The sequence below is a fragment of the Acomys russatus genome, chromosome 26, assembly GCF_903995435.1.
Source record: "Acomys russatus chromosome 26, mAcoRus1.1, whole genome shotgun sequence".
Lineage (NCBI taxonomy): Eukaryota > Metazoa > Chordata > Mammalia > Rodentia > Muridae > Acomys > Acomys russatus.
The window spans coordinates 52,880,509-52,904,666 of NC_067162.1; the positions used below are offsets into that span (position 1 = coordinate 52,880,509).

Consider the following 24,158-nt stretch of genomic DNA (forward strand, 5'->3'; position numbering starts at 1 on the left):
TGCCTTAGGGCTGGCGAGACATAACCCTCAACTGCACAGAGAGGAAAGCGCCCTAACCCAAAGCAGCTTGCGGCTAGTGGTCTCTTCCATGCTGAGCTGTACACAGGAACCTTAGTCTCTTTCTTTCCTCGTGTGGCTGTAGGGCTCGCTCAGCTGTGTTTCTTCAAGATCACATTTGCTTCCTGAACAAACGGTTCATACACCCTGGTTTAATGGGATTAAGAATGACTTTTTTCCAGGAAAGTATTGATCATTTTTTTAAAAGAATACGTTTTTATTCCCAGGGGCATCTATTCACTTGTTATAATCATACTGGGAGGAAGCATTAAGACTTTATTTCTAAGGCAACAGACTTGACCAGTGTCCTCAGCCAAGGAAAAATGATACTGCAACTTTAAATTTTAAAGTACCTTGCACTGATAAATATATTTAAAAGTTATATGTTTATAAAGTTATTAATTTGTAAAGGCAGTGTTACAAAATGTTCAGTTTATATTGTTTTAGATTCTTTAGTAATTTTTAAAGGTGTAAAATAACATATTTTTTCTTTATTGAAATCTATAAGACTTTCTGTAGTAAGATGTCTCATTTTCTGGTATATTATTGCTTCATGTTTTGTACCCTCATAAAATTTTGTGCAAATTTTTTTTACAGAAATTTTTATTTTCTATGATGATATGTATGACACTTGTAAATTGTTGTTTCAAATTGAACAGCGAAGCCTTAACTTGAAATGACATTTGTATTCTGAGTAGCATCAAAATCACCTAGGATGAACTGTAACTTAAGCTCCAAACTACACATTCCAAAGAAGCAGCTGAATTAAACATTTTCATAAAAATCCCAAACCTGATGACTGTTATTCCATTAGCTCTGCTCTTTTTAAGAGATCTTGGGGTCCTCCCACTTCCTCGTACTTTCCAGGATTTAAGTTATCTTTTCAAAATAATCTCACAGTGGGCAGAGAGCAAGGAGACCCTTTCCAAGACGGGACCCTGACACCGTGGCTTCAGCGCTGAGTGAGGTAGAATTGGTCTCTTAAGTGGGCATTTTCTTCCCACCCAAATTATATTGGTTTTTATATCCACATGGTGAAGTTGGTTTTATGATATTAACAGATTACTATTGGTGAGTTTTGCTTCTGTAAAAAACAGGTAGGGAATGTAAAAATTTACATACTGATTAGATACTAAATTTAGGGAGAGGGGAAAGCTGAGCATGGTGTTACAATGGTCTATTTGGTAAGCCTTGAGGAAATGAAATGCCTGTCCCTTCGGGGGCCAAAACAGAAGAATAATGGCATGCTATCCTTCCCATCCCCCAGGAGGACAAAATGTGTTGAGCCAAAATAGATCCTTAGAAAGCTTGTCACAACAGGGCTAGCAGAACTCCACCCCCACGCCACAGACAAGGGGTTACTTGTCTGCCCACCTCTAGTGGCAGAAAACTACAGCCCAAGAAGCACTGGAAGATGTGGTCATGTTTCCTCTACTTCCAGCTTTCCTGGATACTGAAACCATCTCCCAGGACTTAACCAAGGATGCAAAAGGCTCCCTACTGTGTGTGCTTTTTAGGTCTTTTCCTAGAAAGACCAGGTAAAACCAGGTAGTCATTTTACTGAAATTAAATTCTACTGACATTCAAGGAAGGACATTTCCAGAAAACATGATAATATGCAAACAAGCTGTTTATCAGGGTTAACCTAGATATATTTTATTTATTTTACTTTGTTATGGTGGCTTGGTTTTGTTTTGTTTTTGAGGTCAAGTAGCCCAGGCTAGCTTCACTATGGAGCCTTGAATGCCTAATCCTCCTGCCTCCACCCCTGAAGTGATGAGAGGTACATACCAAGTTTATACAATGCTAAGTATGGACCATGGGACAGGCACACTAGGTAAGCACTCTGCCAACTGAATCTCATCCCCAGCTCCCTAGACAGGGGTCTAGAGCAATCAGTGCAAGGGCCATGAAGCTTCTGTCTCTTTCCTTTGAGGCTTTAAACATGGACGCTTCTCGCTCCTTTCTTCTCTGTGGTTGGTAGTTTAGCTAAGCATTTCTTTCTGTCTAACCTCTATCATTGTATAAAACTCCCAAGATTTGTGAGTTAAAAACATTGTGAGGATTGGAACATTTAATCTAAACATGAAAATTATTTACTGTCCTGCCTCCTGTGTGTCTTGATAACTTAACTGCCACTGAGGCTGAACGAACTATCTGTGCAAATCAAAGACATCTATTGCCTATGTTTCCGTTTTGTAATTATTTTGCTTCCTGGCCAAAAGTATAAGGCATTGTGCTTCTTGAAAGAGCAGTACTGTCAAGAATTAGCTTTTTTTTTTTTACCCCCTCCTAAACTATATGTACTTAGGAATTTAAGTAACTCAGCAACTGAGAAACCAGAATGAAAGAACCCTCCAAAAAAGTCAAAATTGGCACTGAGGCATGTGTGCCCAGGAGGCCCCTCACCACCCAGTGGCACACAGGAAAACATGGAGCCGACGGCCCCGTGAGAGACTCTGCTCTTGTGGGAAGGAGTGGAGGAACCTCCCCTAAGTTTCTTTTTTATTGAGAACACTAGGCATTGGGGTTTGTCTGTCTGTCTGTCTGTTTGTTTGTTTGTTTGTGGCAAGGCCTCATGTATCCCTGACTGGCTTTAAACTAGCGATATAACCAAGAATGGCAGTGAACTTGTAATCTTCCTCTGCCTTCCCAGTGCTCCAAGCCCTACCTTTAGCAGTGTCCATTTCTATAGCAAAATTATGACATCAAGTTTTCACAGTCTCCTAATTTCCTCTTACAAATGAGAACCCCAAGGTTCAGAGAGGTCACAGAATACATCCAGCATGCATTTGGTCTTCCTTCCTTCCATGACTCCTACCACTTCTTTCCAGAGCATTGTCTGCCACGGCCTCCACAAATGGTACTGCTGCTTAACAGCCTGTGTGGACGGTGGGAGCTGTCACTTGGACTTCGTGTTTGATGGCAGATGGTAATTTGTACATATTTTGATGACATGATCTGATATTTGAACCCACATGTACATGTGTCATGATCCAGTCAGGGTTAACAAGATGTTTGCTGACTTGAGCCCGTCTGTGTTAATCTGACACCACACTGAACCATTTGTCTTGGCATTTCATGTTCTGGTCACTTCTAAACCTTCAAAAGTAAGGAAACGCATCCCTGCCATGTTTGTAAACATTCCAAACTGATCACAGAGCAGCCTAGAAGATTAACAAGTCCTAAACCTCACTCCAAGCTAAAGGCGATGGCTCACTCCTGTAGAGTCCAAACCTGTCCTCAGCTATATAATAAGTTCAAGGCCGGCTGGGCTGCATGAGACCCTGACTAAATGAATAAATACAGAGTAAATAAAATCTCAGGTGAGTTTTGTGGCCATTTTGCCCCCATAACCTGTGAGAGGCCTAAATGGGCCATTTCAAGAGAAAGAGTAGCTGGTGTGGTATCTGCTACTGGCGTAGAGGCTGCTGAAGCACTGCAGAAGCGTAGCAAGTCCTGGCACTCGGCAGAGCTCGTCCGGCAAGAGGAACCTGAGTTCTAAAGAGCCAGTTTCTCTAGTTAACTTACACACTGCACAAGTAACTGAGCGCTGAAGATGTCAAAGCACTAAGTGGTAAAATGAGACTGGTTTCTGCTTAATGTTTTTTTGTTCGTTTGTTTCCTAATTTCTAATTTTGTTGTTTGGGAGTCTTTCTTACAAGTAGATGAGGTTATATCAGGTAATAGAATTTCGTGGTCAGGTACGAACACCCACAAGTTGTTGGGTTGGTTTTTTCTCAATAAAGAGGGCCTCTAGCCAGGCCTGGTTGTGCCCATTTATAATTCCAATAAGGGGGAGGTAAGAAGATCAGGACTTCAAGATCATCCTCGGCTACAAACAAGTTCAAGGTCAACAATGGAATAGAAGGGACCAAGTTTCATAAGCTAAAAATAAGATCTCATCTCCACATGGTAATGAAACAATGCCTGGGAGACGGGTAAAACAGCCAGCACCTCACGGCCTCTAGGTTGGGAACATACACATGCTGCCTTCTGGCAGCTTCAACAAGAAAATGAGTCACTGGGATAGACAGCAACTTGCCTACCCCTTATGCCCTTCCAGTGGCTTGGCATCTCTGCCCCTCGTTTGAACCAGAGCCAGCTACACTCCCTTTCTTGAGGCCTTGTCACCTCATCAGAAGTGTAAGCCGCAGGGCTGCTGGTCCTGAGGTGATCCTGTGAGAAACCACCATCCCCTGTGAGAGCCATCAGTGCTCCAATTCTGCCAACTTAGGAAGTTTCTCATTGTTGACTAAATTATGTCTTAATGTGATGGGCATGATTATTTGAAGCAGACTCCATCACTCTCCTCAAATTTCTTGGAATTCTGCCATGACTCAAGCCCTCCAGCTTAAAAAAAAAACAAACAAACTTATTTTTAGGGTCTTAAATAACATTGCTTTGTTAGACTCTCAGTTTTATCTATATTTAAACCACCGAAGAGGTGAGGGTGTAATTCAGTTGATATATTGTTTCTCTAGCACCCATGAAGCCCAATTCAATCCTGAGAACTAAAAAATAAAGATGAAGGGGTGTACCCCTATGATCCCAACACTCAAGATGTTAAAATTGGAGGATCAGAGGTTCAAGGTCACCTCACATACATGGTGAGCTCCAGCCCAGTCTGGAATAAATGAGAGACCCTGTTTCAAAACCTGCAGTTCTCATAAAAGACTAAAACGCAATCACAGACCCCATGTGGGTCTGAGCTAGGTCTTCTGTATAAACTTTACAGTTGTGTAGCTGGGTGCTCCTGTGGGATTCTTTGTGGGAGCAGATGGTGTCTCTAACCCTTTTGCCTGCTCTTAGAACCCCTCTAGTGGGTTTTCTTGTCTGGCGTTGATATGAGGGATTGTGCCCAGTCTTACTGTATCTTGTTAGGCCATATTCAGTTGATATCACTGGGAAGCCTGCTCATATGTTGAAGGAAAACGTGAGTGGATCTGGGGGAGCAGGAGGTGGGGATGGAGAGATGGGAGGCTTTGTGTGGGGAGGCTGGATCTCCAGTACATCAGTGTTCAGAGGTAGGGCCTTTGAGAGCCTTGGATCAGGAAGGCCATGACCCCATAGATGGGTACCTCTGGTTTTGGATTTAGAGCCTAATGGGTTAGTGGGAACTAGGACCTAGTTGGAGGAAGTACGTCACTGAGGCTGTATCTTGAAGGCTACATTTTATCCCAGGGTCTCCTCTCCCTCCCCCTCCCCTTCTCCCCCTCCCCCTCTCCCCCTCTCCCCCTCCCCTGTCCTCCCCGGCTCCCTTTCCCCCTCCCGCTCCCCCCTTCTCGATTCCTGGTCACTACAAAGTGATCGGTTCAGTTCTGCCATGTGTTCCCTGCCCTGATGTTCTGTGTAACTACAATCCCACAGTGATAGCACCAAATGATCATAAACTGAATACTGTGAGTCAAGTAAATATTTTGTCCTTATAAGTTGATTATCTCAGGGTACATTGCCAGAGCAACAGAAAGCTGACTGACAGAGCTGTGAAGTCTGAAATTATTTGAGTGCCCATATGGAACATAAGTTAAAAAATTATACACCTATCATCCTGTGATGGGCCATACTAAACACAATGCAGAAACTGTATAACATTACTGTCATACCATGTTTATAATGTGTATATAAAACACAAATAAATTCAGTATTATACTTTGATTTCATCTTCAAGACATCTGGTAGTCAGATTTTTTTCACCAACAAATATGTGATATGATCGTCTTAAAAAGGAAAGTTCAGATATGGCCCATAGCTTCGGGGATTTCAAACAATGGCCTGTGTGGCCTGAGGAAACACAGGACATCATGGTAGGAGCATGTAGCATGGACCTAGCTGGTAAAATCAGGATTTCCCACACCCTCTCCAAGAACAAGCCCTTGGGAACTTTAACATAGCTCAACTGGTAAAGTGCTTGCTGTACAAAACTGAGCACCTGAGTTCAAATCCGAGAACACATGGGAAAAAGCTGTGTCTGGTTGTGTGTATTTACAGTCCAGCTTTAGGAAAGTAGAGAGAGACTGGAAGGTCCCTAGTACTTGATGGCCAGCTGGCCCAATCTGCAAGTTCCAGGCCAATGAGAGACTGTGTCTCAAAAACCCTAAGTAGAGGCTGCCCACACAGCAGCAGCTTACGCTGGCCCCTGGACTCATGCATGTACACATGAATGTAAGGAAGGGAGGACTCCTCACTGACCACGTCATACTCAGAGTGACACATGCCAGAAAGAGAGCTTCTTTCACAGTGGAGAGGTAGGGAGCTCCTGGAACAACCAGAGGGATGGAGGAGGAGGGTTCCATGAAGTGCTCTCCGTTGCAGGAGCCAATTTGAAGTATAGTTTGAACTTAATTTCTCCTACCTTGGGAATGAGCATTAGAGGGGAGCCTTGGTGAGTCCACACTTTCACATTTCTTCCTAGAATACACTTCCCAAATGTAATGGCACCTTAAAATGTGACTACCCAGAATACTGAATACATTTCTCAACACGCGTGTGCACACAAACACACACGCACACATATGCACACACACACACATGCACACACGCACACACTCACTTCAGAAGGCAGCTGCTTCATTAAGTACTAGGCACATGACAAGGTAATATTTGAAATGTACGGTTGTGGAGATCAGAGCTGTTTGTGAGAGACTGTGTCTCAAACACCAAAGTGGATGATGCCTGAAAACATCAGCTGAAGTTGGCCTAGGTCAAACTGCCCTGACTTTCCCATTTGTTCTCACTGGTGTGGCTATGCAATTAGAGATGAGCATGGTGTAGAGCTGAGGAATCTGGGCAGGCCCTTAGATAGCCACACAAGAGCCTCAGCACTGCAAAGCAGCCAGCAGGTTGGAGCTGCCACAAAAATTAGCCAGAGAAAATCTGTGCCATTTACGTCACCGCGATTGTGTCTCTGGGCCCAACTCAAAAATCACATCTGATACCTAAATGGCTACCAAACGAAAGGCGGTCTAGAAAATCTCTGAAGAGAGAACGGAGCCCAGGCGATCTAACAACGCTGCCGTCAACCATGCCGCACCTCCTGCCCTTTCTCACTTCCTCACACTTTAAGTGAGGAGAGCGGGAAGAGTATGGCGAAGAAGCTCCTGTGTATTCAGGCAGGAGGCATCAGCAAACACAGACTCTTAAGAAAGCAGAGTGACCAAGCGGATGGCATAGGGCTGCAGGGATGGCTTGGTGGCTGAATACTTCCTGCTTGTAGTGGTTTGAGTAAGAATGACCCCCATGGGCCAGGCGTGGTGGCGTACACCTTTAATCCCAGCACTCGGGAGGCAGAGGCAGGTGGATCGCTGTGAGTTCCAGGTCAGCCTGGTCTACAAAGCGAGTCCAGGACAGGCAAGCCTAACACAGAAACCCTGTCTCAAAAAACAAACAAAGAATGGCCCCCATAGGCTCATACATTTGAATGTTTAGTCATCCGGAGGTGGCCCTTGTTGGAGGAAGTGTGTCACTTGGGGGAGGGGGTGGATCTTGAGGATTCAATGCCTGCCATCATGGGCTTTCTACACCAGGCCCTGTGTCTCTCTTTGCCTATAGATCAGGGTGTGACTCTCAGCTACTTCTGAATGGTGTCTGCCTCTGTACTCCATGCCCCCGGCCATGATGATAATGGACTAAGCCTCTGAAACTGTAAGCAAGTGCCCAATTAAATGTTTTCCTTTATTAGAATTGCTTTGGCCATGAGGTCTCTTCACAGCAGTAGAGCGCTGTCTAAGGCACTCCTCTTCCAGAAGACCCTGTTTGACTCACAGCTACCAGTAACTCCAGCTCCAGGGATCTGATTTCCTTTCCTGAACTCCTCAACACCAGGCATGTACATGGTGCGCATGCACATATGCAGACAAGACACTCATACATAAGTAAATAAATAAATCTTTTTTTAAAGAACACATAAATCAAGACGCACATGATAAACAAAAATTTAAAATTAGACAACAAAGTAACAGGATATGGCAAAAATAGGCTTGCATGCTTGAGATAAATTTAAGGAACAGACTAGCATTATTACAGGTTTAACAAATAACTTGAAAACAAGCAAAATAGTGCTGAAAATAGAATTGTTGATGAAATGGGAATGGTATGAGGTAATTATGATAATTGAAGACTAAAAGGGGGCGACTGGAGCTGAGCTCTGTTGGGGAGCACTGGGTGTGGTCTCCAGAACTGCACAAACTGATCGAGGAGATGGACAGCTATAATCCCAGCCCCTGGAAAGTGGCAGCAGAACAAGCAAGAACTCAAAGTCATCTTCAGCTACAGACCAAGTTCAAGGCCAGCAAGGTACACACGAGGCGTTGTCTCAAAAAAATTAGATTAAGCCCTTGGTGCTGATCCCTAACTTTCTGTCTCTCCAGACTCTTGTCCCTACGGCAGCCTGCCTCCGGGCACCCTTCCTCCTACCCTGGCCCCGTTCTCTGGGAACTCCACATTTTGGTCTGAACGAAGGGTCCCTCTAGCTGTTTCTCTCCCCACCCCTTATCAGCCTTCCCTTCCAGCCCATCTCCATTCCTTTGTGTCAGCAGGCATTTACCTCACGGAGTGGCCAGATTAGCACAGCCACACTTCAGACCTCTCCTCAGCGAACGCTGCTCCTGTCGCAAAGATCATCTCTAGGAAACCAACACCCACACCCAACCTTCTTGCTTTGTACCCCAGTTCATAGAAACATTTTTTTTTTTAGCCAGGAACCCCACAGGTGACTCAGGTAGGCAGTTTCTACTGCCCTTCCTGTCCCTCCCTCTGTTCTTTGCTGAATTGCTCTCAGTTCTCTAGCGGCCTGCCTGTGGCAGTCCTGCCTATCACCCACCCCTGTTCCCCGGGGACTCTGATTTATGGTGTGGACTACAGTCCTCCTGGCTCTTACCTGCTGCCCCTCCTAGCCCATCTCCTTTCATTTGTGTCACACACTGACCGGCAGAAGCACTGTCTACCAAGGGCCCCACAGCTGTCACACTTGCCTAGGACCCAGAGCAGGCAGCAGCTACCAAAGAATAGAACACCCACCCAACAAAGACAAGGCCAGATATCTATACCAAGAAACACCCCAAACATCATACCTGGATTTCATTACAAATAATACAAACAGGAACATCCAAGACAGTCTACTTCCTACAGAAGCCAGTAACCTTATTGCAACAGGGTATGAGAAATGCAACTTAGTGGAAGCACAGGACAAGAACATCAAAATATGAATTATGAATATGTTCATGGACTTTAAAGAAGATATGAATAAATCTTTTAAAGAAATCTGTGAAAACCACAGTTGAATGAAATAATGAAAACATTTCAAGATATGAAAGTAGAAATAAAATCACTTAAGAAAATCTAAATTAAAAATAAAACTAGAAATAGGAAAATGTAGGATGTCAAACAAAAACCTTAGAGGTAAACCTCACCAACAGATCATAAGACATGGAAAAGGGAATTTCAGGTCCTAAATACAATGTAGAAGAAACAGATAGCTCAGTCAAACGTGTTAAATCTAAAAAGATCCAGGCTCAGAACATCTTGGAAATTATGAAAAGACCAAACCTACAAATATTAAGTATAGAGGAAGGAGAAGAAACACAGGTTAAAAGCAAGAAATATATTTTCAACAATATCATGGAAAAAAATTCCCCTCAACCTAAAGAAGGGGCTGCCTGCCAAGTACAAGAGGCATACAGAATCTCAGACTTATATGACAAGAAAAGAAATTCCCCACAACATACAATAACCAAAACACTAACTGTACAGAACAAAAAGTTGAATTAAAACCTGCAAGGAAAAAAGATCAAGCCATCTATAAAGACAGACCCATTAGACTAGCACCTGACTTACCAATAGAAACAAGGGAAGCAGAAAGGCTCTGAGAGACCACAGATGCCAATCCAGACTACTATTCCCAGCAAAACTACGAAGTGCAATCTATGGATGAAGCAAAAGATTTCATAATAAAGCCATATTTAAGCAATTCCTTCCTACCAATTTAGCTCTACTGAAGACAGTGTCTTCAGAAATTCTGTCTGAAGATATTACTTCCACCCAAGAAGACACAGGGATCTCAGAACATTAAGTCCAAGCAGGGGATTGAGAGCAAGCCACACCCTAAAAATTGCAAAATGAATACAAGAACACATCAAAGATATCATCAACCATGACCAAGTAGGCTTCATTCCAGGCATGCAGGGATGGTTTAATATACGGAAATCTATCAATGCAATCTACTATATAAACAAACTGAAAATAAAAAACCACATGATCATCTCCTTAGATGCAGAGAAAGCATTTGATAAAATTTAACACCCATTCATGTTTAAAGTTTTAGAGAGATCGGGGATACAAGCCACTTTCCTCAACATAATAAAGGCTATATATAGCAAGCCAATAGCCAAAATCAAATTAAATGGTGAGATACTCAAGGAAATTTCTCTAAAATTGGGAACAAGGCAAGGCTGCCCACTCTCTCCATATCTCTTCAATATAGTACTCGAAGTTCTAGCCAGAGCAATAAGACAACAAAAGGAGATCAAGGGTATCCAAATGGGAAAGGAGAAAGTCAAATTATCCCTATTTGCAGATGATATGATAGTGTACATAAGTGACCCTTAAAATTCCACCAGAGAACTACTACAACTGATAAACACCTTCAGCAAATTGGCTGGATACAAAATTAACTCAAAAAGTCTGTAGCCTTCCTATACACAAATGACAAGCTTGCAGAGGAAGAAATTAGGAAAACCACACCCTTCACATTAGCCACAAGCAATATAAAATATTTAGGAGTTACTCTAACCAAGCAAGTGAAGGACTTGTTTGAAAAAAATTTCAAAACTCTGAAGAAAGAGATTGAAGATGACCTGAGAAGATGGCATGATCTTCCTTGCTCATGGATCGGGAGAATTAACATAGTAAAAATGGCCATCCTACCAAAAGCAATCTACAGATTCAATGCAATCCCTATCAAAATACCTACACAATTTTTTAAAGACATTGAAAGTTCAATTCTGAACTTCATATGGAAAAACAAAAAACCCAGAATAGCTAAAACAATCTTGTACAATAAAAGGTGCTCCGGAGGAATCTCCATACCTGATCTCAAACTGTACTATAAAGCAATAGTAATTAAAACAGCATGGTACTGGCACAGCAACAGGCTGGTTGATCAGTGGAATCGAATTGAAGACCCAGATATGAATCCACACACATATGGTCACTTGATTTATGACAAAGAAGCCAAATCCATTCAATGGAAAAAGGATGGCATCTTCAACAAATGGTGCTGGTCTAACTGGATGTCTATGTGTAAAAAAATGCAACTGGACCCATATTTGTCACCTTGCACAAAACTCAAATCCAAGTGGATTAAAGACCTCAATATAAAACCAGAGACACCAAGTCACTTAGAAGAAAAACTAGGGAAGAGCCTGGAACACATTGGCACAGGAGACAACTTCCTAAACAGAACATCAACAGCCCAGGCTTTAAGTTCAACAATTAATAAATGAGACCTTATGAGGCTGAGAAGCTTCTGTAAGGCAGGAGACACTGTCAAGAGAACAAAGTGACAGCCTACACTGGGAAAAGATCTTCACCAACCCTACATCTGACAAAGGTCTAATATCCAAAATATATAAAGAACTCAAGAAATTAAACACCACCAAACCAAATAAGCCAATTGAGAAATGGGGCTCAGAATTAAACAGAAAATTCTCAACAGAGGAATATCAAATGGCTGAGAAACACTTAAAGAAATGCTCAACCTCCTTAGTCATCAGGGAAATGCAAATCAAAACAACTCTGAGATTCCATCTTACACCCATCAGAATGGCTAAGATAAAAAACTCAAGCGACACCACATGCTGGTGAGGATGTGGGGAGAGAGAAACACTCCTTCATTGCTGGTGGGAATGCAAACTAGTACAGCCACTTTGGAAATCTATCTGGTGATATCTCAGAAAACTGGGAATGGGGCTTCCTCAAGACCCAGCTATTCCACTCCTTGGAATATACCCAGAAGATGCTCCAGCACAAAACAAGAAAATTTGCTCAATCATGTTCATAGCAGCCTTATTCATAATAGCCAGAACATGGAAACAGCCTAAGTGTCCCTCAGTAGAAGAATGGATAAATAAACTGTGGTACATTTACGCTATGGAATACTAGTCAGCTATTAAAAACAAGGATTTCCTGAAATTTGTGGATAAATGGATTGAACTAGAAATGATCATAATGAGTGAGTTAACCCAGAAGCAGAAAGTCAAATGGTATATACTCACTTATATCTGCATACTAGCCCAAGGGGCATGTCCCATGAAAATCTTCACTTACCAGGAAACTGGGACAGAGGGGAGGACATCCTATTGGTACTCTAGATGAGAGAAGCATGGGAGAATAGCAAAGTAGAAGGATCCAGAGGGTCCTAGAAACCTACAAGAAGAACATTATAATAGGCAGATTTGGGCCCAGGGGTCCCGCTCAAACTATGGCTCCAGCCAAGGACAATACAGGCCGTAAACTTCAAACCCCTACCCAGATCTAGCCAATGGACAGGACATTCTCCACAGTTGAGTGGAGAGTGGGGTATGACTTTCACATGTAGTCTGGTGCCTCATATTTGACCACGTCCCCTGGATGGGGAGACCTGGTGGCACTCAGAGGAAGGATAGCAGGCTACCAAGAAGAGACTTAATACTCTATGAGCATATAAAGGGGGAGGAAGTCCCCCTCAGTCACAGTCATAGGGGAGGGGAGTAAGGGGAAAATGGGAGGGAGGGAGGAATGGGAGGATACAAGGTATGGGAATAACCATTGAGATGTAATAAGAATAAATTAATAAAATAAAATTAAAAAAAAAAACAAAAAACAGCAATGAACAAACACTTGTTGCATCTGAGAAAAACTTACCATCAAGGATAGATATCACCTCAGGTTAAAGGGTAGAAGAAGTTATTTCAAGGAAATAGAAACAAGAAGCAAGCAAGCACAGCTATTTTAATATCTGACAAAATAGATTTCAAACCAAAATTAATCAGAGATAGGAAAGGAAATTATATACTCATTAATGAAAAAAAAACCTACCAAGAGGATATTTCAAATCTTAACATTTATGCATCAAACATAAGGGAACACCCAAATTCATAAAAGAAACTCTACTAAAGCTAAAATCACATTCATACAGTAATATTAGGCCACTTTGATATCCCAAATGCATCAATAGACAAAAAACTAAACAGAAAAATGCTGGAATCATAATCAAGGATGTCATAAGTCAAGCACACCTAGAAGACATTGACAAAAACATTCCACCCAAACACAAAGAATAGACTTTCTTTTCAGCATCTCACAGAACTTTCTCCAAAACTGAGCAAATACAGGACAAAAAAGATCTTCACAGATACAGAAAAATTGAAACAATGTCCAGTCCTATCTGACCACCATGGATGAAAACTGGATATCAACTACAACAGAGACAGACGAAAGTAAATAAACTCATGGAAATTAAACAACCCATGACTGAATGAGAAATGAGCCAAGACAGGAATAAAGAAGTAAACTTAAAACATTTTAGTGTTGAATAAAATGAAAATACTTAAGCTTGTGGGACAAAATGAAGATATTTCTAAGAAGAAATTCATAGTACTCAGTGCCTACATAAAAAACAAAAACAAAACAAAGAGCTTTCATATTAGTAACTTAGAGATGCATCTGAGAGCTCTAGAAGAACAAGAAGGAGTAAAACCCCAAAGAGTAGATGGAAAAAACTGCCAGATTCAAGGCCAAAACCGATGAAAAAGAAACAGACAACAACAACTTACAAAAAAAAAATCAATTAAACAAAGAGTTCCTTGAGAAAATGCACAAGACTAATAAATCCTTAGACAAAGAATATTCAAATTAATAAAATTAGAGATGAAAAGGGAGACATTATAACAGACACTGAGGAAATTCAAAAAATAAGGATATACTTTAACAATTTGCAATCCACCAAACTGGAAAACCAAAGTTAAATCAAGATCAAATACACAATGTAAATAGACATATAACCCCTAGTGAAATAGAAGCAATAATCAAACATCTCCTACCCCCCCCCCCAAATCCCAGACCAGATTGATTCAGCACAGAATTTTATTCCACAAAATAGAAAGTAAAAGTACATTTCTCATTCTTTTTATGAAGCAACTAATACCCTGATACCAAACCATGCAAAGGCCCAACAAAAAAGAAAATCAGAGATAAATATCCTTTATAAACACATAAGCAAATGTTCTCAATAAAATATTGCAAACTAAATCTAAGAACACACCCAAAAGATTATCCACCATGATAAAGTGTTTTCATCCCAGAAATGCAGAGATATCTCAACATCCATAAACCAATAAACCTAACCCACCGTGTAGACAGACTGAAAGACAAAAAACACATAATTATCTCATTAGATACAGAAAAAGCCTCTGATACAATCTTTTTATGATAAAAATCCTGAAGAGACTAGGGACACAAGGGACAAGCTTCAACATCATAAGGCACTTTACAGTAATCCCACAGCCAACATCAACCTAAACAAAGAGAAGCTCAAAGCAATTCCACTAAAATCAGGGACAAGGGTGTCTACTGTTTCCATGTCTACTCAGTAAAGTACTTGAAGTCAACTATACCAAGAAGACAACTGACGGAAATCAAGGGGATACAAATAGGAGAAGAAGAAGTCAAATGAAAGACAAAATGCATTACATTTATACAATGGAATATTACCCAGCCATTAAAAACTATGAAACTATGAAATTCACAAGTAATGGGATGGAACTAGAAAAAAAATCATCCTGAGTGAGGTAAGCCAGACTCAGAAAGACAAATTAGTATATATTCACTTACATGTGGCTATTAGTTGTTAAATCAATGATTTCCAAGCTACGATCTGTTGAACCAAAGAAGATTTGAAGGACAGATAGATCTTGTTAGGAAATGGAAATAAAATAGTTATGGATGGATACAGGGAACTGGAAATGACTGACAAAGGGGGAGGGGGAGGAAGAGGGAACAAGGGAAGAAATAACAGGGAGACACAGCTAAAATTAAGGGGAACGTATGGAGACCTAATACAGTAGAAAATGTCTAGAATATATACACGTACAAAGATAATCTAAATGAAATTGCCAAGTAATGGGGAAGATGAGTTGTTGGCCAAAGGGGGTCCCCTGAGAACCCCCAAAACCCAGACTGTTGCCAAGACTGCAGGTTGTTCACACACTGACAGCAAGGCCCATTGTGGAAGAAAACACTTCCACAACAACTCACTGAACATGGAGAAGTCAAGCTGGTGCCTATGCAGAGCCTGCATCCCCACAGTCTAGTAGTGTTCATGGTACTAGAAGGCACTCTGCACGCTGTCAGAGGAAAACCATAGACACCAACCTAACCACCACCCTTGATCTACAATGGTGTCCTGCCTACAAGATATGCTGATGCAATAGTGTCACAAGCTTATGGAAGTAACCAACCGATATCGGATTTGAGTTAAGGGCCTGCTCCATGGAAGGGGACCTGTTCCCAACATAGCTTGGGTGGCCAAGAACCTGAGAGTAGCTAGGTCAGGGACCTAGGGAAAAACCAAATACTACTGTTCTGCTAAAGGGACATGCCAACAAGATGGCTCCTAATGACATTTTGCTATACTCATAGGTCTGCGCCTTCCTCAACTATCATCAAAGAAGCTTTCTCCTGCAGAAGATCTGAACAAACACAGAGACCCACAGCCAGACAATGTGCAGAGAGTGAGACATCTTAGAACACTCAGCCCTAAAAGCGCTATCTATCAAATCTGTCACCTCAGGACTCAGGGAACCCCATGAAAGAGGAGCTAGAAAGACTGGGAAGGCCAGAGGGGATGAAGGGCACCAAGGAATCAGGGCTTCTTTAGACACAACGGGGCTGGCACATCTGGGGACTCACAGAGGCTGAGGCAGCGTGCACAGGGCCTGCACGGATCTGCAGCAGATGGAGTCCTAGAGCTGAAAGGAAAAGTACACGCCCCCATCGCTAACCAAGAAGCCATCTCCAATTGATAGCTACTTGCAAGTGAAATCTTAGTTTCTCCAGGGAAGTCTCACTGGGAAAACAAGCCATTCTATGAGTAAGCAGCACAATTAGCAGTAGATGGCCAACAGAAAAAGAACTCAATGCCGTCTTTTGGGGTTATTTGTCAGGGCTTTTTGAAAAAATCTTCATTTTATTTAAATATATCTATATGTGTACATGTATATGTATGTATGTACCCTATATGTCCTATATATATTATGGCTTCCAATTTAATGTTTTTCTGGGATTCCTAAGCGAGCCACAAACAAGTGGGTCTACATCTGTTCTTGTGCCTTTTCTTGGGCTCTCTTTCTTCTGTTTTTGTTTGTTTTATTCTATTTCATTGTGTTTTTTATTTTAAATTATTGAATTTTGTTTTATTATTATCCATTAGAAGCCTGTTTGTTTTCTAATGAGAGACAGAAAGGGGTGGATCCGGATGGAAGGGGAGATGGGAGGACAGTGGGAAGAGTAGAGGAAGGGAAACTAACATTTTGTGTGGAAAAAATATTTTTATAATAAAAGAAAAAAATTGACAAAAAAATTGGACTTATGGCCTACTCCATGAGATGGAAGCCCGTACTTGGCATTACTAAAAGTGGCTGAGAACCTGAGCCGTGGGCCTAAGCACTGAAGTCTTGAACTCTAGGCAGCTGAGATTAACTGAAAAAACTTAGATAACGTTCTGTCATGGAGGAGAGAGAGGCTCACAAGGGCCTACCCTTCCTAGAGGATCTGGGAGCTCTGGCAGCTAAAGCAAGGTGGGACATTTTCTTTAGCAGGGTAGCCACTGGCGAGTTGTCCTTACTCCTCTTAATAAATTTTCACCCCTGCTCTTGTAAGGACCCTAGTGAAATGTGTTTGGTCAGCAAAAAATTAAAAATAAAGACATGAAAATAGGAGGGGACAGTTCAGAAGAGGAAGGGAATTGGAAGAAAGGCAGGAAGAAGAGACAAGGCAAAGGGGAGTAAATACAACTAAGATACACTGTATACATACATGAAATGTCACAATGAGACCAATTATGTACAATTAATATATGCTAATAAAAATCATGGAAAATCACTTTTAAAGGTTCAGTATCTCTCTTGTTTTACTTCAGTTTTTTAAGTAAAATTAAAAACTTAATAGTTTTCATTAAAATTGCATCAATAATCCTGATTATATAAAAATAAATCAGACATCTATCCATTCACCAATCAACCTGTATTACACCTTTACCACTATAATAGTAGGGATATTGATGAGCCTTTTTAGTTTATTTTCCTATACTTTAAGACATTTACAGTAAAACAAGAAAGAAACTGCTCTCTGGCTGATGGGAAAGCAAATGTCCCAAGACGATTGATCCAGTATCTCTGTGTATTTTATTCTTAATTTTCCCTTTCCCCTCATTTTAAGCAGCAACCAGTTTTGTAATTCCTTGCCTCCAGCATTTGCTATATGACAGTAGGTGAAGTTAACTCCATAAAAGCATAAATCCATTGAAAAAAATCAATGTTAAGTATCTCATAGTGAGTGAGAAGAAGAGATAGGCTTGTAGGACAAAGAATGATGAGATTAAAGATTTCATCGGTCAGGCCCCATTCTGAATAGCCCCCAAGGCAGGAACTAAAAATGGGAGATCTATTGGCCAGGATTTCTTATGCCCAGAGGGTAGAAAATTTTGAAAGCAAATTTTGGGGGAATTTGAAAGCAAAATTCCAATCAATATTTTTTTCCTAACTAAGTTGAGTTTCCTTTTTTAAAACATTTAAGGGCACTTTTGTGAGTTTAACTTCTGTGTATCTACTTTTCCTTGGAAGCAGTTGTTTTACCAGGAAGTTTATTCATTAGCTGATCAGAGCATTGGCAGGTGAGGTCCACGTCGTTGTCCTGGTCCTACCCATGGCCACAGCTGTACAGCGTGGCTTCCAGGGAACAGGACATTGGACCAGTAAGGGACTCAGGGAGCCGGCCAGGAAGATGTCAGCGGAAAGAATTCCAGACACTTGGAGAAAGTACCTAGAAAAGAAAGACTTCCCAAAGGGGAAGTCACCTACACCCACTTCTGAAACAGTTCCTATTAGAAAGAGGAGATTTTAGAGTGAATTCCAAGAAAGGAAGGAAGGAAGGAAGGAAAGAAGAAAGAAAATAAAAATAAATAGATTTTTCAGACGAGTCACTGTCAGTGCAGTTTGTCAAGCTGATGTTAAAGTCTGGAACAGCCTAGCCCTGTGTAAAGTGCATAGAGAGCTGAGACAAGACCCTGACTCCACTCTGCACCTGGTCTCTGTCCCTTCCAACAACCTCTCTGCAAGTCATCCTGGCATGACTGCTCCTCATCCTCTCCTTCCTCCTCACCTGGATTGTCTTGTATACCATAACCTGATGTGCCCACATGCAGCCAGCTCTGCTCTCCCCGCAGGCTGTGGCAGTGTGTCACCATGGAGCTTCTGCCTCTCTGGTCTCCTTCCTGTTCTCAGTACGGCATCCTCTGTATGCTAACCCTGAGTTAAACCCTGATAGCAGGCTTCTCCCTTCCCGTGGACTCTGCTGCACCATTATTGGCACACACATGGTGATTATTTTTGCCTCTCCAGGCTGGTTAGCCAGGGTGAGCTACCGCTCTGTGTTTAAGCTTCCATCGGGTCAGGGCTGGAATGCGCTGAAGTCTGTTCTCAAGAGCTCTGTGGTGCTTACTCAGCATCGCCAGTAGGGGTCACAAGGGCGTTTCCCCTGGGGTTAGGAGGCAGATAGTGACAAGAGGAAGTCCTGGAGGTATCAGCTTGAGCTGAAGGTCCCTCAACAGGATTCCCTAAATTTCACCTATGAAAGAAATGGTACAAGTCCAGTATGTGTGTGAGGGAGGTGATCCTGACATTTTTGTTTCTGTCTAGGGAGATGCCTCAAGTATTCTGACAAAAGTAGTCATCCCTACAGGGGATAAAGTGTCCAGAATCAGTAGACAATTCAGTTTGTTTGTTTGTTTTTCTTCTTTCTCTTTGTGGTAAGTTACAGAGTAGCGCGCTGGGTTTTGGATTTCTCCATCAGTGTCATCTGGCAACTTGACTCACCCCTGAAGTTCCTATTGTTACTTTTACTGTGTCGTGCTTTTGAGCAACACCTGGCTTACTCTCTCCTTTCCTGCTTCCTTCTTGTTAGTTCCTAGAATTGTCTGCTCACTCTTGGATATACAGCCCAACTGCTTGCTCAGTGTGAGCCTTTCTTGTCTCTGCAGGTAAGAGAAGGCTATCACCTGCGTCTGTTGGTGAGAGATGGCTATCACCTGTGAGGGCTACTTTCCGTGTCCGCAGGTGATCAAGAGCTACCATCTGTGTCTGCAGAAGGCTTTGCACAGACTGCTCAGAGAAGCACCATGTAAACTTTTGAACTATTTGCTTTCTAAATTAACCAGCCTACAGCTAACAAAAGAAGGCCTTGTCTAATTATATGAAGCACTAGGCGCTCTCAAAGGTGCTGGGGGTTGATAAGTCAAACAACAACAACACAGTGGCTCAGACCTGCAATACGCCAGTAAGCTGCTCTAGGCACAGGGCTAGAAGAGAGCGCAGGCACACTCGGTCAGCAGGAGTCCAGAATGCTACAAATGGTCCATGGAAGCTGGGACCACGTAGGCTACCAACCAAGGGAGGCAGAGAGGGATAGAGAATGTTTGGGCCTCTTTCTGATGCCAAGTCTCCAATCTCCAGCCATATTCTCCATGCCTTAAACATAGACTGAGGCAAGCTGTTTAGGGAACATAGAAAATACAGCTTAGCAGAAAGATTTAGGGCAGATTTGGTCTAAGAACAAAGAAACAAGCACACATCTTCTGTCCTGTCACTTCCAGCACCTCAGATAAACTGCATACATTTGTTGAGCGGTGGCAGGGTGAGATCCGGTTTCTCTGTATCATTGGCCAAAGGAGCTTATGTTTTCATCGAAAAACAAGACCAACCGTCCCAGGCTACCATAGGCATTTTCTTTCATCCTCCATCAGTTTAAATCCCTCCCGCACCAACTACATGTTTGTGTCTTTCTTTGCTTTCTGCATTCTCAGAGTTCCCAGGGGATGACTAGAAGCCACTGTAATCTCCTTTGAAATTTGCATTAAGTTCAGATGTCTGTCTCCAGGGTCCCTGATCTGGAGGCTCAGCAGGCTAAGAAAGGGGTTTCTCTGCTATCAAACGTGTTTCAAGTCTTACATTATCAATTCGCCAGTCCAACACATAATGAGGTCTTGTAGCTGCAGATAGGGAATTCATTTCTCAGTGAAAAGGCTGAAGTTGAAGCTGCCAGACCATGGACCATTATCTATAATTACTTCACAGGTATTCTACAATGATAATTTGCTTTGGAAACTAGCAAAGTCAGGGTGCTGAGAGCTTTGTAGATTAAGTCCAGGCCACGACAAGATGAGCTAGGGCTGATAGCCAAGAGGAGGCATTTCTCTTCTCTGCTAAAACCAGACAGCCTACTCCCCAGGCAAAGCCGGGAAGCCAGTGGCAGTCACTCTCAGAATTTGTTGGTCTCTGAAGCTCTAAGCTCTCTGCCATTAGCCAGTTACTGTTTGAAGCCTGTCTGTGAAAGTTTCTGTTGTTGTCACCACATTTTACATAGCTTGCTCCTGTATCAGCGAGGCACCCAGTGCCTGCACAGATTCAAGGAGAGGCAGTCATACACTACAAGGAAAAGAAATGCTGGAAAACCCAAGAAGCAAAAAGATGTTTGTCAGAGGTGGATGAGTTGGAGAAAGGATGCACTCGGCCAATTTGTCCTGACCTGTGAAAGCTACTGTGGGTCCCTTCTGAGGGCTGGCTGTATGAAGCCACGCTCTGGACTTAAGCCTACTGAGATGGAAATTTTTACTACACAGACATTATGATCCCCAGAAATGATGTTTTTTTACCGTCACTTCTTCCCAGAGCCTAGTTGTACAAAGCGTACCAGTGCAACCACCAAAAGGGGACGAACCCTTCTTTGACATCTTTGACCCCAAACATTATATTTACCAGCTTGCTTCTGTAAAGGACTTTGGGAGCCACAGGCATTGCAGGGCACCTCACTAAGAGTCAGGCAAGTAGTGATGATGCTTGGAAGTAAACAGGGTTGTTTAAGAGAGGGCGGGGGACTGGGGAGAGTGCTCAGCCTGTAAAATGCTTGCCCTGAAACCATAAGGCCATGAGCCAGAGCCTAGGACCTGTGTAAAAAGCTGATTGAGGTGGCAATTACCCATAATACTAGATCTGGAGAAGTGGAGAGGTAGAGATGGAGGGCCACTGGGGATTTCCAACCTAATTATTGGGTTCCACATTCAGAGTCTGTATTCAACACACACACACACACACACACACACGGATCATTACACAAGTGGAAGAATAGTAAAGTGTGCTGCAGGGAGTCATTGGGAAAGAAGTTGCCATTAGGAAGGAAAGCAAGAACCACACAACAGGGCGTAGGTAGCCACCATTTTAGCCATGGTGTGACACTGGAAGACAGAGTGTTTACTGCCTTGGCCATATCCCATCAGAAGCCTTTTAATTTCCAGGAACATCACAGCCTGATTACCAGCGGGTAGGTCTAAGGAGGGACTTGGAGTCCTGTTTCCTTGGAAGCTGCACAGTGAAGCCAACTGTGAAAAGCCTTGTACAAATCCTGCATTGCCTGCTTTGGAAGCTGAACCCTCTTCTCCATGTCAAAGTGGCCCAGGAGGCTCAGGTCCTCTGGCAAGATTGGGACATCCATTCTCACCCAAGCAAATCAGACAGTCCTAGTGTCTCGTAGTGTTGGCTCTAAGGAGGCCTATTCTCTGAGTTTCACTGACAGCAATGAACAAAGGCTGTTTTTCTAGAATCACACCTGCCAGTTTTCACTGCTTACCATATCCCTTACCATATGGAATATGGTACATTGTCTACACCTGGCTAACCTGGGACTCATTACATGACCAAGCTGGCCTCAAACTCAGAAAGATTTGACTGCCTCTGCCTCCTGAGTACTGGAATTAAAGGCATGTGCTAACACACCAGCTCAAGATTTTTATTTTGTGTGTATAGGTGTTTTTCCTGCATGTTTGTCTGTATACCATGTGCATTCAGTGCCCTACGAGGCCAGAAGAGTGTGTTGAACCCTCTAGAACTGGAATTACAGATAATGGTTAGCCGTAATGTTAGTCCTGGGAACTAAACCTGGGTCTTCCTCTTCAAGAGCAGCAAGTGCTTTCAACTACAGACCTATATCTCTAGCCCTCATTTTATCACTTAACAAGCTGTCTCTATTTCTTAAAAATTAAAAATAAAACTTTTTTGGTTCTTTGTGAATTTTACACCATTCACCCCAATCCCACTTACCTGCCCCTCTCCCCTCCATACCTGCCCTGAACCCTTGCCACCTCCCCCTGCCACCTCCCCCAGCCCCAACGGAGGGGGAAAAATCTCAGTGTGATACCCTTTGTCTACACTTCTACTTATCCCTCAGTGAACTGCTAGAGTGCCTGCAGGGGCCAGTCCTACACATCCCAAAGTGCAGGATCTCCATGACCCAGGGCAACACAGGGTATCTAGAAGGGTCTGGACTGTCCCCCCTCCCTGAGATGAGTGGCAGGGCCAGCTCTCCCACAATGTCCAGATAAGGGGTAGGGCCAGATCTGCACAGCATTTAGGCATTGACACATCCCTAGGTGGCAGCCCAGGCCAGGACACCCCACCTCTCCACTGCCTCCCCTGCCCCCCCCCCCCCCACAATGGTCCCAGGTGACACTACAGGATATTCACACCAGGCCGTTCCTCAGTACCCTCAAGTCTCTGCTTCTGCCTCTCCTCGTTGTGCCCACATCCTTCTGTTTCTCTTTCTCTTCCCTTTCTCCACCACTTGCGTGCTCCTCTTGGTGGCACCTGTGGTCTCTGAGGGTCTGGTGTCTTCTCATTAGTGGTCTCAGGAGTGCCATGTCCCCACCTGTGTTTTATGGCTCAGGGCAGGGGTCATCCCTGGTACCATCTCCCCTGACCCCCAGGCCTGCAAGGTCCCAGACATGCCATCTGTCCCGTGGTCCCAGGTTGGGTTCTTCTAGTCTCTGGCTTGCTCCCCACCCTGGGAGCCATCAGGGCTTGCACAGTGCCTGACTGGCAGTCATCTCAGGCTAGATCCCTGTCAGAGCCCCTGACCCCCGACTGGTGGTCATCTCAGGCTCACCCTTTTCAGTGAGCATTAGGCAATGAGATCAGGTCAGAACACTGTGCATAGACAGAGCCTCTCTCTTCTCTGCCACCTACTGATGCACACATGACACAGTAGGCACATCTGCAATGCTTCTAGGAGCAGAGCTATTTCTATTTCTATCTCTAATTCTATGTGTCCCTGCTGCAGCCTTTTGTCCTGAGATGTAAGGGTCTAGAACCGGGTGCCCTCTGAACTTAGATTAGCATTTATAACGCTAGCCCTGGTAAGTGCCCAGTAAATGCCTGTGAAATGTTGGCGAACGGAGACTGGTGAATTAGGACTTTGACAATTCTCGGTAGACACTGCTTAGGTAATCACTGTATGCACTTGTACGGTATTTGGTGGTATTGTTATTATTATTGCTGTTTATTCTGTTTCTTCTTCTGTAGATGGCTCAGTGGTTAAGAAATTGCACTGCTCTTCCAGTTCCCGTCCCTTATGTTGGGTGACTCACAATTGCCTGTGGCCCTAGCCTTCAGGGAAACTGAAGGGTCTGGCCTCCCTTGGCATCAAATTCATGAGGGGGGTGGGGGCGCACAAATAGCAAACTAAAATTTAAAGAAAGAAGAAAATATTTTTCCACAGCATGGCAGAGCTAGAAAGAAAAAGAATTCCATGGCTTGCAAGGCCTAGCTGTGGTCTTTGCACAAGTAAACACAACACTCAGCCTTGTAGTCAGGCCTGCTCCTAAGGAGGTACACAGCCACTTGCTCTACAATTACTTGAAATGTTCCCTTTAAAAAGCTGAAATTGCAGGACGGAAGAGACGTCTCAGCCCGTCAGAGCATGTGCTGTTCTCAACAAAGAACCTGAGTTTCCAGCACCCACAT

General features: G+C 43.0%; 1 pseudogene; it reads right to left on the reverse strand.

Annotated features, from left to right (window-relative positions):
• Positions 1 to 23,287: 23,287 nt before the first annotated feature.
• On the reverse strand, positions 23,288 to 23,431 carry LOC127209730 (uncharacterized; annotated as a pseudogene).
• Positions 23,432 to 24,158: the final 727 nt, after the last annotated feature.